At 37.2% G+C, this 10,647-nt stretch overlaps 1 long non-coding RNA gene across 1 annotated transcript; it reads right to left on the bottom strand.

The window, feature by feature from the left end:
• Positions 1-479: 479 nt before the first annotated feature.
• On the bottom strand, positions 480-2,126 carry LOC113503809. Its single transcript, XR_003401511.1, has 3 exons — positions 1,883-2,126; positions 1,464-1,538; positions 480-1,323 (listed from the first exon to the last, which is right to left on the bottom strand). It is a non-coding gene; the product is annotated as an uncharacterized LOC113503809 (long non-coding RNA).
• Positions 2,127-10,647: the final 8,521 nt, after the last annotated feature.

Below are 10,647 nucleotides of genomic sequence, written 5' to 3'. Positions count from 1 at the left end.
TCGTCTAAACCACTGCCACTGTGTATAGGTAATCATTGCCGCGAGTTAAACGATTTGGAAATTCGTGCCACTGTAGTACAACAAATTGCTATGTCAAAAGCAAAGTTTCAAGGAGTCGCAAATCTATCTTATTCAAGTTAGTATTGCTCGACGGCTCACTACGTCACAATACTTAAAAGTAAAACTCTTGCCATTGTAGAAGCGTGCTAGCAAAGCGAGAAAGAGAGATGCTGCTGTCACAACTGCAACAGTCATGCTTTAAGAAGTCTGAAGTGATAAAGATGAAGATGTGACCATTTTTTTAAAAGAAATCTATGTTCAGGAGGGCTCTCCAAGCTTAAGCACATATAATATTTTGTAATTGGGTGGCATTTAATCAAGGTTACTAAAGAAAACAAGCAGTTACATTTTTAGGGTTTTTATTGATATACTATTTTTATTTATAATAATACATATTAAAAAAAGGTATTAAACTCCTCACGGCGGTCTCAAAAAAATCTCATAAAATAGATAATTCATATAAATACATATTGATATTGTCTCTCCGGATACAATAAGTGAACTTCTTCCGTTTCATGATTAAAGGTCTTCTTATTTTAGTGTCAAGTCCGAGTACGTCATGTCCGGGGTATGTAAGGTCTATTTGGACATCTAGACCTTACATAATCGTCGTTACCCTAGCAATTTGTGGGACATATAAAACGTCCCGTGGGGCATTGTAATGTACTTATGGCAGATTCAACTTTGCCTTTTCTTGAGTATAACTTCCAAGTTTGCCATTTCTTAAGGGGAGATCTTAAAAGTTTAACCTTAAATAGTGGAGATGGAAACACACACTTGATATTATATCTACTTATAAATATTATCCATACCTACCTAAAAGAAACTTTCTTAAGTAGGTAAAGATACTTATATCTACATGTAAAGCTATGCATCAAGATCGCAAAGTAGAAATACAATGTCAATGGCATAGCTTCAAAGGCTTACGCTAAATTTTAACATTACGCCTCAACATCGCCTGTGCATACACGAAATACTTTTTAAATAATAAGTAGCTCGTGTCCACCTCGGCTTCCATAAATTACTTATTGTGTCAACAATAAGTAATTTATGATAACTTCGGCTTCCACAAACTACTTATTACTAATCGTAGTTCGCTGCCGCCCCCCACTAACTCAGTACTCACGAATTACTCAAGTTAGTTAGAGCATGAGTAATTTGTAAGTCCAAGTAACATTAGTTTCCTTTAATCTAGCCAATTCTGTCCGGCCATGGGTGGATCTGGTGCTGCATCACCATGGCTGTACGCTGACCGGGAAAGACCTGGTGAACAGGAAAAGAAATTAAGTGTCTCCTATTTAAATTCACTCCTATCTTCCTTGATTTTGTTTTTGATAGTGAATTGATTAATTCAAATGTTAAGCTGGTTAGGTGAAAAATAGAAATTAACGAATATTAATTACCTTGGTCAAAGGTGGCGGCGATCCGCCGCACTCGGAAAGGTGTACTCCAGAGTGTCAGGTGAGGTCGCTCTCCGTCTGGAAATATAACAAAAACTAATTAACAAATTGCACAAAGAAAATGTATGTTGGGGGTTCAACAAGATTTTGAAAATTCAAAATTATTTTTGCCCTGATGTCAAAACGCCTGTGATAGTATTAAGCACTTTATGTCAAAAACTTTTAATCTAGAAGTACTGGACTAATGGGACCTGACCACGCCCTAATCTGATTCTATTACAAATGAATTTTACCAAAATGAATTTTATGACAAAATTATAGATCAAAATCGCAGTCACTGGTATACGCAAGCTACATTAGAATTTACAGGCAAATTAGTCGTGGGGGAAGTGGAAATAGCCTAAATGTATTGACATACATACCTTGGTATCAGCAGAACTCCAGAGGAGGCACGGCCCCAGCCGTGGCTGTCGTCAGAATGAGGGATGGACGGCGCTGCACCCGGATATAAATAGTCGCGGCCTGAATGCAACGCGCAGGTCTCGATCGATACTTCATTTCACATAGGTGATATTAATAGTACTAGGTACTAAGTACTGTTGCTGACAAAATGTTTGAGAAAAATGAATGATTTATTAGCCACCTGTGGACTACGAAATCTTAGTAATCCTTTCGATCTCATGGATTAAAGCATCTTGAAGGGAATAGAAAGAGTTTGCGTTAAACATCCCGCTTGCTCATTGTCATGTTGAAACCTACAATTTAGTTCATGAAACCTGTATAATGAATTGCCAGATAGACATAAGTCCCTATGCTGCATAAGGAAACAAAATGGGCTTAGTGCTAGCACAAAAACCAACTAAGGTGACTCGGAGACTGGATAAGTCACAAAGTTCGAAAATAATTCAATATTTTTTTGAAATGACTTTTGTAGCGGCCTGTACATGGAAGGTTCTAGAACGACTGAAAATTATATACCTCCACTACCACCATCACCCACCCCATCCAGTTTCCTTTGTTTAAAATTTTCCCTCCCAGCAAGGTATATTTGTGTGAGCTGAACAACATGGGAATCAAACTCACCCACACAAACGCACCAGGGGGAATGTTCCAGATTGTAATTATGAGGGATGTTTTGCTACTTGCACTCGGATACAGTTGCCTAATTGAAACGTGCATGCCATAATTAGCATTTCTTTAAAGATGGAAGATTGGCCTTTATCTAGCCATCTTAAATTTTTAGTAAGTAGTGGGCAAAAGGCGGTTTTATTCGACCAAACTTATCAGTCAGCCCATTGTGAGTAGGATCCTAAAGTACCGTGTAAACGTTAAGCTTCGGTAATTTCCCTTAATAAATGTGCGCAAATAGTAATGCCAAAATTTGGCTTCTTGTTGGTATATGAGTGAAATAGTGAGTATTGAAAACTGAGTAATTTAATCCTTACTTGTGTTACAAACTTACAAGACACCCAGACTCAGACCAAGCATTCGTGCTTCAAATTTTTGTGCTACGCGGGTATCGAACCCGCACACAGGTGGTTTGGAGTACTATTTTTTTTTTCTTTTTATTAAAACGACTCCCGCATTAAGGAATTTAATCCTTGTGTCGCGGGAGGTTTCACAAACATACAAATCACATGCGCATTGACACCCAGGCTCAGAACAAGCATTCGCGGATCGCACAAATGCTTATCCTACACGGGGATCGAACCCGCGACACGACGCGCACTGGGTTCAAATGGTAGCACGTACATCATTTTACTACGTCATCATATGAGTACGTCAGAATTACTGTAAAAGCTTATTAAATCAACGCTGAGGGTTTTGAATCGGGGGATAGTTAGTTCCCCGTTATCATTCGAGAAGATTCGTCTGAATGCAACGCGCATGTCGCGATCAATATTTGATTTATGACTGTAGCTAGTACTGATGTACAGGTCTAGAAAGCCTGTAGCGAGCCACCGCCCGCCACACCCTATTCGAAAGGTCAAAGGTGTATATTTCAATACTTCAAAACGAAAACTGGAACATTTTTAACTCGTGCCAGATTGTCTTACAGGCTTGCAAGAGGATTTTATTCAGAATCATGACCTAGCATCATTTCGCTTTGTCTTATTCTTGGAAATAAAAATGAAGTAACCGGTTCTAGAACCTAAACCTTCTTCTTTGATTTAAAAGTTAATGTGCAATGTATGAGCCTTGAATTTTCAAGTGTGCTGGTGTCCTGGACATGTCTATTGTTTTCCTTCACCTTTGTTAGCAAGAGAAAATTACTTTCTACAACATTAATTTTAGGGGTTCGACCTTTACGTTGGCTTTCCTACTTCAAACCACTATACTACTATTTTTAGCGCAATGGTACGGTCCTTAAATGAAACTATGTTCACTATCCTACAACCCTTACAAGTAACTTTCACCCTCTACATGTGAATGATTCTTTGGTCACTTGGGACCACAAGATTTGGCACGTCGCCAGTCTAACTCCACAAGTGGTTTAGCAGGGGTTCCTTAGACAGTTTCCACTTTAAACGTAGACGCTAGTCTTTTGAAAGCGAAAACGTACCACGTCATGTTTAGAATTTGTGATATGTTGGATGGTAGGATGTTGAAATGGCCTAGTATTTGCCAATCATTTGGCTATCCGGTCTATTACACACAAGAAACTAGCAGTAAAGAGATGTAAAACATTGAAACTTGGTGTCATCCATGATCCACAAGTGTTTTTAGATTTTTAGGAGAAAACTTAACTGTTTGCTTTCAATAAGGGTCATGCAACGCGCATGTTGAAATTGATATTTGATTTATGACAATAGCTAGTCAGCCAAAGGGGTTTTCGTCATTTCATTTCTCGTCATTTATGTTTCCATTTCAATATGACAATGTCTTGATCTACTCTGATGTTTCTCGAATTTTAAAATGGTGGATAGTCGGTTTACTGTAAGCCACCTATGCAACGCGCCGATTCCAATTAAAATTTGAATTCATTATGAATTTGAAGTTAATTACGAATATGAATTAATTACGGAAATGGGAGCCCGCGACCGAGTACCAAGAAGTTACTAATGTAGAAAATATATCTAGAGCGGATGTTGGTGGCCACACCCCGTATGAAGTAAGTCGTTTTTCTTTAATTTGTAAGTCTACCTAAAATGCAAAAAAAGCAATATTTTCAATCCTTAACAGGTCCTTTTTCTTTCGTTTTATCTGGACCTGTCCCATTTCGTTTAGTTATAATATATAATTTGTAACAACACGATATAGTCAGACACTAATGTAGAAATTAAGGCTTACACAAAATCTGTAGGGTATGGGCCTTCCACGTCGGTTCAAAATCAAGGGATTTGGCACGATGCCAGTCTAGCGCCACAAGTACTTTCAGTTTCTCAAACATTTTTCCATTCACAAACTTAACCTAGACCTAAAATTGAAAGATGTTGCTTGATTCTTAAACTTCGTAAGGGATACCGGACATGGTAATGTATAAGTTATCCTCAAAGTAAAATCCAGGAAAATCAACTAAACCTATTTTGTTCTATTCCAATATCACATTCTCTAGCCAATATCATATTAGGTTTTAAACATTTTCCATAGGTACTTGAAAATACGGGAGACTAAATACGTTCTGAACGCATTCGAGAGGAGCCATCTGTATGCAACGCGCATGTCACAATCGATTCTTGATTTACAACCATAGCTAGTATTCATATTTCATATAGATGTTGAGAGCCTGTAGCCGATCCACCCAACCCACCCACCACCCTTTGGAAGCGTTTTATAAATACTTTTATTTTGCCAGCACTAATTAATTCAACGAATGCGCCGCGAGTCACGAGAACTTTAGTGTTAAAATATTCTGATATCTCTTTAAAATTCGACACATTATATGTGATATTTGGGGACTTTCTTCGCCGTTTCTTCTCTCACAGCAAAAGAAAGCACTTGGGAAGCGGTGAAGGGTGGGCGAAACTGGGGGCTGTCGAATGTAACCTGACCTTCAAAAAGTGCTACTTAGTGGCCTAATTTGAATAAATGATTTTTGATTCTGAGTGAGTATGTCGAGTTTGCATTGAAAAGTGCACCTTGGCAATGCACGAACACCAATTTTAACATAATTCCTTTCAGCTTTTAGGTTCACATTATCCCATTCTCTGTAATCAAATCTTGCAAGTAACATTCGAGCTGAATTTTTATTCGTATATGACTATTGCGTGCCATTTGTGGTATACAAATGGCACGCAATAGTCACGGACGAGAACGGTTATTTTTCAGGCACAGGAGGTATTTAAAATAAGACGTTGTGAATTGATTATCTAGAAGCTTCAGTGACATGCACGAGAGAGAATAAATGTATTTATTATTATTTTTTATATCATAAACATTTTCATAAAAAAAGGAAATGTATGTTCATTTTGCTTTAACATTCAACAAGTCAATAGATGTGGTGACGGTACCACTCGTTCCACATACTCTATGCAGTGAATTCTAAAAATCAAATGTCGTGCAGAATATACAGAATAAACTTTGAAACAACTAGTTTTCAGGTATATAGGGTGGGTGGTTGGTTGCAAGTGGGAAGCACCACCCACCACCCATCCGCGACCCACCCTCTCCCGTATCCTGTTGCCAGGCTCCGATCGATAATTACTGAAGTACCTATCCGGTAATAGCCATCTAGAGAGCTGAAATAATTACTGCGTTATTGAAATGCCAATCTAGATTAAACCTACTGAGCGCTTGTTGTTACTTGTTATTAGTTACATATGTAATTATACAAACATCAATTTCACATTTCACGTCATCATCATCAGCCCATAATAAAGGCGAAAGTTTGTGAGTGTGTGTGTATGTTTGTTACTTCTTCACGTCAAAACGGCTGAACTGAATTTAATGAAATTTGGTGAGGGGTTAGCGGACACCCTGATTAACACATAGGCCGTTTTACTAAGAGAAAAGTCCTATTCCCATGGGAATATGAAAATTAATTGGGGAACTTTCGAAGCAAGCACTTGGTGTTCGATGGTAAGCACTTGGTGTTCGATGGTAAGCACTTGGTGTTCGATGGTAAGCACTTGGTGTTGGATTGTAAGTACTTGGTGTTCGATGGTAAGTACTTGGTGTTCTATGGTAAGTACTTGGTGTTGGATGGTAAGTTCTTGGTATTTGATTGTAAGCACTTGGTGCTCGATGGTAATTACTTGTTGTTGGATTGTAAGTACTTGGTGTTGGATTGTAAGTACTTGGTGTTCGATGGTAAGTACTTGGTGTTCTATGGTAAGTACTTGGTGTTGGATGGTAAGTTCTTGGTATTTGATTGTAAGCACTTGGTGCTCGATGGTAAGTACTTGTTGTTGGATTGTAAGTACTTAGTGTTCGATGGTAAGTACTTGGTGTTGTAATATTGTAAATATAAAGCTATTAAATAGTAAAAATACAGGGTGTAAGGAACACCGTACCACCAAAGTCGCATAATGACTTTAAAATAACGTGTTAATTAATATTAAAGAAGTCGCTACCGTCGGAGATTAATATTTATAGATTTAGTCATTTTTGAGCACGCAATGAATTGGTTACCGCGCGATCCTTACGCTCAGCGTACGTACTTACACGAACTGTAATGTGGTAGGAGGGCGACACTCGGCGACACGATCGAAACATTCGAAACGCGCGCGCATTTTATAAAAATGTTGTGATGTAACGAAAAACAATCACAAAAAAATACCAATCAATTTACACTATTCTGACTTCAATCTGTGTCTTGTGTATTATTAAATCAAACCTACTCTTACCTTAATCTCGCTCACTTCTAACCAGATAAGGTTCGAAAATTTCGAAATGTCCGCCATCTACGTGCACACAAATTTTGGCGCGGCGAAAAATCTGCTGCTGAACCCGGGGCAAAAAGTACCGCGTCCAGTAAATGTTCATCGCGAGACTTGCATTGCCACGTGCTTCGCCATAACACATTAGCATGTTGTCATTCTCCCGGGCGGTAAAATAACCTATCGAGCTACTAGGATCGTAATTTAAATAATACACACACAACACACGCACTTATATCACTTAACACAATAAAATTGTCTGCCTACCACGATAATTAGTCCGCGAATTACCCGATTGCACATGCACATTCGATTAGCGTAAGGAACAAACTGAGTAAAAATAGGTACTGTTTTGAAAAAAGCCGAACTTTCGGTTTTACCTTTGAGTAGTGTTGGACCTAGGTACCTATGATTCTTTATCGATAAATTACATGAGGTCGAAGTGAATATCGTAAAATTATTCTTGACAATAAAGTACTTAACTTAAACTTTAAATTGATTAATCACAAAATGTACTTTTGTGTAAGAACATAATTGTTTTATGTGACTGGAATAATTATTCAGCAGTTCGTAGGAAAAAAAATTAAAAATTTTTAGGCAGGAATTTCATTAGTAGATGATGGATATTAGTAACAAAACAGACTTTAATTTTAGAAAAAATAAATGATTGTTTATAACAACATGTTTTAGAACTACAGAATTCTAAACAATAACAAACTGTTAATAATAAAAGGTTTTAATAAATTTCGTAGTACGATAAGTTGATAAACGCTGAGAAAGTGATTTTTTATTTTATAACATGGAACCCGTGTAACAAAAATCGATGTTGTAACGGAACGTTACATGAATAATCATGTTTTGTTTCTACAAATTATAATTGAACTACCTACATATTGTTCATATTATAGTTGGCAGCGGTGGGTATATTATTAAATTCTAACTAAACATAACTACTACAGGGGGGTACCTATCCCTGCAGAGGTGACTACAGACAAAGTTGTAATCCACGACCCATAAATCTTCGTGTGCCTCCGGCTGTGTTTTTTTTTATATAATATAAAATTTTGAGGTACACACCGTTATATAAACTATGGTATACGGGTGGAGGTTGTTAGTATGTATCAAAATAGGTTTTAATGTCTTGTAGCTATGTAATCTATGTTTGTCTCTGTTATGTTGATTGTCAAATATAGTTCATGGAAAATATCCAACGTGTTTTAATAGGTTATGGGCCAGTTGGGCATTTATCAGTTATTTTGTTGTTAAAATAGATAATTTGCGCTTGTTGACTGGCGAAACCATGAACTCGAATATAGCTAGTGTACCAAAACTAAAGGGCATGGAAAACTATGATAAATGTGGTGCCCGTTATGAAAGAAAATGGCGGATAAATGCGTTTTCAATGTTTTTTATAAACGGAAGGTTTAGTTAGAAGGGTTGGTACACAGATAGCGGTGCCAGTGCACATATGACTGTTAACAAGGACGGGATTGCAAACATGAAACTATCACCGTGTTTTAATGGGTTGATTGTTCAGGAGATGTGGAGATCATGTCAGACTTGCAATGTCATATAACTGTGAAAAATGTGCTATGCGTGCCTGTTTTGACTACAAACTTGTAATCAGTTAGCGAGCTTATCAGGAATGGTAACCAGGTTATAATTGAAGAAAAGCATTGTTATGTATTTATGACGGAAGAGATGCTTTGGTTGCGATAGCTGACTTAACTGATGGGGTTTACAAGTTGAGGTTACAATCTTCAAGTTACATGTTGGCAGCTCCTGCAATTACAGGAAGATTGTGGCACAGAAGTGGCTTGCACATATAAATAGCCAAGATATGGAATGAATGTGAAAGGATAGAGATTGTGTAATCCTTCAAAAGATACTGTTATCACCAGCAGATGTTATTTTGATAGAAAGCGAGACAGGTGATAATGCAAACAGCCAGGAGGCAATATTGGTTCCAGATGACGAGAGTAATGTGCAAACACCAGAGATCAGCGTGGAGAAGGAGAACAGAGATTCAGTGGGGGCATCCTGTGTTCCAGTATTTGATTATCATAGTGATAGCTCTTCAGATTCTTCAGTATACACTGATGGTGAAGAAACACACATTACATGTATATCTTAGTCAGGAGCCAGAGCCTTATGAAAGACAGAAGACGCAAGGAAAGCAGCCTGATCGGTATGGTTTCAGCAACTTGTGTGTATCCAGTACTGTTCCAGTTTCTCAGGAGATTTCAATCTCACAGGCTCTGAAAAGGCCTGAGAAGGAGCAGTGGAGACGTGCTTTGGCTCAGAAGTTGCAATCATTTGAAGATAATGATGCCTGTGAGCTTGTTAAAAAACCCTAGTGATGTATTTGTAGTATGGGAATGAGTATAACTCTACTGTTTTTCTAAATGGTGTACTAATGACATGTAAAGCATTTTTAGTTTATTTATAGAGTGGGTGTTGTACTATGTCTTGTAATGTTTTGATTATTTTGATAAGTGGGGGTGTTAGTATGTATCAAAATAGGTTTTAATGTCTTGTAGCTATGTAATCTATGTTTGTCTCTGTTATGTTGATTGTCAAATATAGTTCATGGAAAATATCCAACGTGTTTTAATAGAGGTTACACTGGCGCCCAATTACGTGGTTTTGTCTGTTCTCGCTTCTGTAGTTAGTAGTTAGTTATTGTACGGTGAGTGGGTAATTTTATTTTTTTTATTTTGTAAAACGCTTTGTGTGTTTGCTTGCATCAACTGGAGTGAAGTCTTATAATCTCATCATTTCCGTTATTTTAGTATATTGTGTTAACGTTAAAAAAAAAAAAAAAAAAAAACAAAAAAAAAAACTCATATACAGGGTGTTTTTTTTATACAGGCTGTTCAATTTTTTTTATAATATTGCTATCAGCCGTGGTAACATTTGAATCGTGCTGTTTTTTTCCAATTCTTTCACACCAGTTGCAAAAATTGTTTTGTCTGCTTTTGTTCGCAATTTTTTGTTTCTTTCTTTCTGTTACTTCTTACTTACACAGCGTTCTGTTAAAGTAGATTATAACGGAACGGAGTATTTTTTTTCTTTCCATAAAATTTTGTGTGCTATTTACAACTTTCTCCCATTTTGATTTTTTTTACCCGTATTTAAAATGGCATACCCTATTAAGTTTCTATCATTACAAAAGTCGGAATTAGAATACGAGGTAGCCGTACGAGGTGAAACCCCAGCTAATACTGTGGCGGATCTTAGACGGCAGATCTGTAAGCTCAATCTTTGATCAAGTCCAAAAATCCTTGCATCACGCACATGTCAAAAATACATCATATTATAATTTAAGACGTAAAGCTTTCGAATTTAATATTGGTGATGTAGTATAC

Source organism: Trichoplusia ni, chromosome 20 (assembly GCF_003590095.1).
Source record: "Trichoplusia ni isolate ovarian cell line Hi5 chromosome 20, tn1, whole genome shotgun sequence".
NCBI classification, from domain to species: Eukaryota; Metazoa; Arthropoda; class Insecta; order Lepidoptera; family Noctuidae; genus Trichoplusia; species Trichoplusia ni.
The sequence above is the reverse complement of the archived record's forward strand: the minus strand, read 5'-3'. Positions and strand labels throughout refer to the sequence as shown.